General features: G+C 36.0%; 1 pseudogene across 1 annotated transcript; it reads right to left on the reverse strand.

Annotated features, from left to right (window-relative positions):
* Positions 1-3487: 3487 nt before the first annotated feature.
* On the reverse strand, positions 3488-4279 carry LOC146944350 (monothiol glutaredoxin-S2 pseudogene; annotated as a pseudogene). Its single transcript, XR_015025905.1, has one exon. The product of XR_015025905.1 is annotated as a monothiol glutaredoxin-S2 pseudogene (transcript).
* Between the last annotated feature and the right edge of the window lie 1721 nt (positions 4280-6000).

Raw genomic sequence — 6000 nt, forward strand, 5'->3', positions numbered from 1 at the left:
AGTGGATGTCATTTTATCCGCGAGGCTTATGACGATCATGTTATCTCTCTATCTTATATCGACATCCAATTTTAAGTTGTAGATATTTGTGAGAGTTAACTTAAAATCAGGTTCAGAAACCAGGAGCAACGTGCCACGATGGAGAGCAACGTGCCACGATGGGTTGAAGCAGATCCTGAGGAAAGCACTGGAAAAATCGTGCCACGATGGAATCGTAATGTGGCACGATGGTACGCTGAAGGAAATAAAGAAAACGTATTTTCAGTGCAGATTTGTTCCAAATTTTAAGCAAAACTTTTACTATAAATATAGGTCTTGTATCAGACTATTTTAAGAGAGATAAAGGGGCTGAAACAAGGGTTTGTATAGAGTTTGTCTCTTGGCAACAAAACTAGGGTTTGTGGGTTGATTCACCTTGGGAAACACTATTAGGATTGAGTCTCTTGGTTACGGGAAGAGGCTGGGATTTGGGTAGAATTAGGCGGGAGACTTATTCTTGTAATCCATCTCTTTGTAACGCTACTCATCATATAGTGGAACGGAGGGCTGCTCTCTCCCCCAGACTAGGTCAATTTGGACCGAACTGGGTCAACAAATTCTTTGTGTTCTCTCTTCCTTTTCTTTCGCTGTTGTTTTCTACTTTTGGCTTGTGTTAATTGTTCCATACACTTTGATTTTGGTTGCTTAATTATCTCTTGCTCCACACATCAAGTTGTTATTGGTGTGAGTTTTCACATCGAATCCTCAACAGTTGGCGCCCACCGTGGGGCAAGGGTCAAAGGATAATCAAGTACCATGGGTTCGAAGTGGGATATTGAGAAGTTTACCGGAGATAACGATTTTGGGTTATGGAAGGTAAAGATGGAAGCGGTGTTGATACAGCAAAAGTGTGAGAAAGCTTTGAAGGGTGAAGGTTCGTTACCGGTCACCATGACACGAGAGGAGAAGACCGAGATGGTGGAAAAGGCCAGGAGTACCATTGTCTTGTGCCTCGGAGATAAAGTTTTGAGAGAAGTAGCAAAGGAACCAACCGCGGCATCGATGTGGGCAAAGTTGGAATCTTTGTATATGACAAAGTCTTTGGCTCATCGGAAATTCCTAAAGCAACAACTCTACTCATTCAAGATGGTGGAGTCAAAGGCCATCATGGAGCAACTTATGGAGTTCAACAAAATCATTGGTGATTTTGAGAACATTAAGGTGCGTCTTGAGGATGCGGGTGCTCTGATGGTGTGGTGTTCTTTGGAGGATGAAGGTGATGTTGGTCACCTTGGGATTGATGCCTAGTGGAGCGGTAGTCGTCTGGAGAGACGTTAAACACTCAACATCAGCCTGGAGAGGCGGTGGTAAGAATACTCATGATCTACCGGTTGAGGTGGAGGTTCAAGGTTGAAGACATAGTGGGATGTACTCATTTGCTAGTTGAGAGGTTGGAAGCTCAGCTTTAGGTGGAGTTGAACACACCGGGAGTAGTACGACTATGGAGGACCTTGGGTGCTATGCTCTAGTGGTGAGCAAGGGATTTCTTCATGAAGACGGAAGGCATTCCGGAGGTTGAAGAATGTATAGCACGGCTTGTGGAATTACCCTAAAAATTCAAGGGTGATTGGATGCAAGGTGATCTTCAAGGAAGCGGGAGATGTCTCGTATTGAAGAGGTATGGTGTAGTCTTGTAGAACTACCTGAAATTCCTAGTGTAGTTTGGATACAAGGATCTTCGAGAAGGCGGAAGACATTCCGATGGCTGAAGAGGTTAAGGTGTGTACTTGTGGAACTACCTAAAATTCCTTGAGTAGTTTGGACACAAGGATCTTCAAAGGGGCGGAAGGCATTCCGATGATTGAAGAAGTTAGGGTTTAAACTTGTGGAGCTACTTGGTGTAGTGGGAACAAGGGAAAGAGCAGCAATGGTGGTTGATGGTTTGGCATCATCACTGATTTGAAGTCAAGGTGGAGAATTGTGAGAGTTAACTTAAAATCAGGTTCAGAAATCAGGAGCAACGTGCCACGATGGAGAGCAACGTGCCACGATGGGTTGAAGCAGATCCTGAGGAAAGCACTGGAAAAATCGTGCCACGATGGAATCGTAACGTGGCACGATGGTACGCTGAAGGAAATAAAGAAAACGTATTTTCAGTGCAGATTTGTTCCAAATTTTAAGCAAAACTTTTACTATAAATATAGGCCTTGTATCAGACTATTTTAAGAGAGATAGAGGGGCTGAAACAAGGGTTTACAAAGGCAACAACAAAACTAGGGTTTGTATAGAGTTTGTCTCTTGGCAACAAAACTAGGGTTTGTGGGTTGATTCACCTTGGGAAACACTATTAGGATTGAGTCTCTTGGTTACGGGAAGAGGCTGGGATTTGGGTAGACTTAGGCGGGAGACTTATTCTTGTAATCCATCTCTTTGTAACGCTACTCATCATATAGTGGAACGGAGGGCTGCTCTCTCCCCCAGACTAGGTCAATTTGGACCGAACCGGGTCAACAAATTCTTTGTGTTCTCTCTTCCTTTTCTTTCGCTGTTGTTTTCTACTTTTGGCTTGTGTTAATTGTTCCATACACTTTGATTTTGGTTGCTTAATTATCTCTTGCTCCACACATCAAGTTGTTATTGGTGTGAGTTTTCACATCGAATCCTCAACAATATTCTTATCAAAGTTGTACCTCGTCTAGGCCATGAGTTTCTTGTTAGCAAATTGATGCTTCTTGATAAATGGAGCATATGGTTGATAGGATTTAGAGATGGGATTGCCATTCTCCTCTTAGGTTTGTGTTGTGCTGCTAAAAAAAAAAATTGGCTTAGCATTTGGTTGTATCATTTTGTTTGTAAGTTTGATGTTGTGACAGGGAAACCATGTTAAACACGTACCGCAGTCACTTGTACCTTTGCAATTATTCCATCCTGTGCATTTGTCAACTTAGTGAAAGAATAATACACGATTATTTAGCATTAATGCCTTATCATATGGATAATGATTCTTGTCACAAAGTATGCCATTTCCTTACGACTTGGTTTTTTTTTTTTTTTACATAAATAACTATGCATTACAGCATTAATGTTGCAACTCAGATTTTGTTGCTTATCTCTTGGCCTAACATTCTAATTAAAATGGAAAATTTCAAACCTATTTCATTTTGGATAAGACTTCTTTTGAATTTAGTTTGGTTAAAGTGTTCATACTACTATTTACAAGCATGATGCTTAAAACATACGATTTATTAAACTTTATATATAACAATATATTCTAGATGTCGGTCCTTTAAATGAATCTTCATATTTTAAAAGATTAGCCTTTGTAACTTAGACATCCGAAATATAGTCTACAATTTTGAGAGACTAGTCTTTCTAACTTAAACATCTGAAATTCCTTAATAAAAAAAAAAAACTTAAACGTCCGAAATATATCTAAAATTTCATCAAAATTATTATAATTAGCAAAAACACAAGGCAAAATTTGATTAAAAAAAAAGGCTATTACACATTGATTAGTCAAGTTTATTAGCCTTATTATGACACATTAGCATACACTCATATATTTTTTTAGTCTTAACCCTTCTCTTTCCATGAGAAGGACTTTTAATCATCCGGAGTTTGATCGGGAGGTAAATAAAATCTTCCAACCTGAATTCAAACTTTTGTTCTTCCAAGCGATTCGTCCTTAACTTGAGCTCATCAAACACTTCAGCTCGATCACCTGGTCGTAGCTTACATTAATCTTCTAATATACATACATAGCTGCAGTAGCATTAATATATCCTGCCGGCCATACTATATATAATCTCATCATTATACAAGTAAAGTAACCAAAACAGATTTATTATAACATATATAGTAGCTGATAACTTATGAGAGTTCAATTAATCAAACCCAAATAGCTCCTGCTCTTCTAAGCATTGGAATCAAAGACCTATTAAGGTGAAGGCTCATAACTTCATTAGCTCCACCAACAAGCTCACCACCAATGAACACAGCAGGCACAGAAGGGTTACATCCAAGCCTTAAAAGTGCTTGTTCAATGTCTCTCCCTCCACTCATTTCATCAAGTTCATGAACTTCTGGATTCACTCCAAAGTCATTGAAGAGGGTTTTGATTGTGTGACACATGCAACAACTACTCTTGCTGAATATCACCACTGACCTCTCTGATGCCAACTGTGTCACCCTCTCCATTAATGTAAGGTTGATCAAGGATATATAGAACAATGCCAAATGGAAATTAAGTAGGAAATAATGTGTGAAGGAGTTACTTGGTTTGTTTGATGTATGTTTGAGGCAATTGAGAATTTCTTATATAAGGATTTGAGGAAGGTGTTTGGTTGCTTAATTACTTTTTTTGTGGATTGACATGCATCCATAAGAGAGTGTGGCTGAGGTGAAAAGATGAGAATGTTCCTTTAGATATTTGAGTCGGTTTCTACTTTGAACATACAATTGTATGAAAGTGATGTATGTATTCTATGCAAGCAATTAGAACAAATTAAGACTTGTCCTTGGTACGGTTTTCCAAAAAAAATTGAAGAAACTTGTGCATTACATTTCTCCTATTTTTGTTCCTTTGGAGAATTGTTTGGAATTCGAATCCTAGTTGAAATAAATCATTAACCAAATTTTATTTAATTTTTGGTCAAATTTTGGATTATTGAGTTATTTTTCTTTAAAAATGGGGAAGTTAAGACAATAAAATTTGAAACTTATGGAACAATCTTCATTTTTGTTTTTATATTGATTGCATATATGCAATCTCCAATTGGGGAATAAGGAATATATTATAGAAAAGAAAATACTATGGTAAAATAGGGATTTCATGGAGCCAGTTATTATAGATTGACTAAAGTACGTAACTAGCCCTCTCATAAAAAAATAAAAATAAAAAGTACATAAATTTTTCATTAAAAAATTAAGTATGTACGACTTTAGTTTAATTATCATCGGTCTCCGTGAGCTTAACTCGGTTGGTAAGGACAATGCATGATATATGTAAAGTCTGATGTTCGAACCTTGAACAGTACCAAAAAAGTTTAATTATCATCTGAAAAAAGTCTTTTTCTCTTACAAAATTGAAAAAAGAAAAAAAGAGTCTAAAGGGTCTATGTTTAAGTAGTGCCATATTGATAACTTTTTTCTTAAATATATATTTAGCAAAAAAAAAAAAAGTTTATTTTCTTCATATAAATATGACATATGCCTTATCTATCTTGGAGGTATCTGCTGCCTTTGGAGAAAAGTTGAATTTATCCTATCGGGACCTCTTTTTTGCTATTCGCAGCATCCTATCCTATTCTAGAAAAGGAAACGTGACTATTCTTAAATGAGCAATGTTATATATCTAGAAAAAAAACATCAAAAATTCTTCAAGAATAAAGAGCAACTAATCACAATGCACTATTTGCCACAATTCAAGGAGGTGTGGCTGAAAAATAGGAAGTAGACAAATAAATCATGCAATTAAAACTTGTCACATGTGTCTTGAAAAATTCTTGATGCTATTTTTCTAGATAAATAGCATTTTCCTTCTTAAATTTTGGGAAAAATTATACTCCAAAATTCTAGAAAATTTTTGAGCATTTACTAAAATTTTGGGAGTAGTTGTATTGGAATTAACTTAACTCTAGTAAAAAAAATACTAAAAAAAAAATATTAAAGGTATTTTTTTTTTATTAATCCTCTGATCTAAAAAATGTCTTTTTACTTTTTTTTTTGAGAGAATGTCTTTTTACTTATAAATATATTTTTAGACCATATATTTTGTATATATGAAGCTTTTAAAATACTCATATCACATTTAAGATGGAACATTTGGAGTTTGATGTCCATCATAAAATTTGGATTTCGATGTGATCATCATGTTATGATAAAAAGTTAATTTTGATGTCCAATTCAATAGTTGATTGTGAACGTATTAGAATATGATTAGTACAGTATACACTATACAATATAGATCCACTCAATATAAACTACTTATATCATATACTTGCAAAAAGCTTCAGTCGAATA

Source organism: Medicago sativa, chromosome 2 (assembly GCF_051527215.1).
Source record: "Medicago sativa cultivar Bolivia chromosome 2, Bolivia_mono, whole genome shotgun sequence".
Lineage (NCBI taxonomy): Eukaryota > Viridiplantae > Streptophyta > Magnoliopsida > Fabales > Fabaceae > Medicago > Medicago sativa.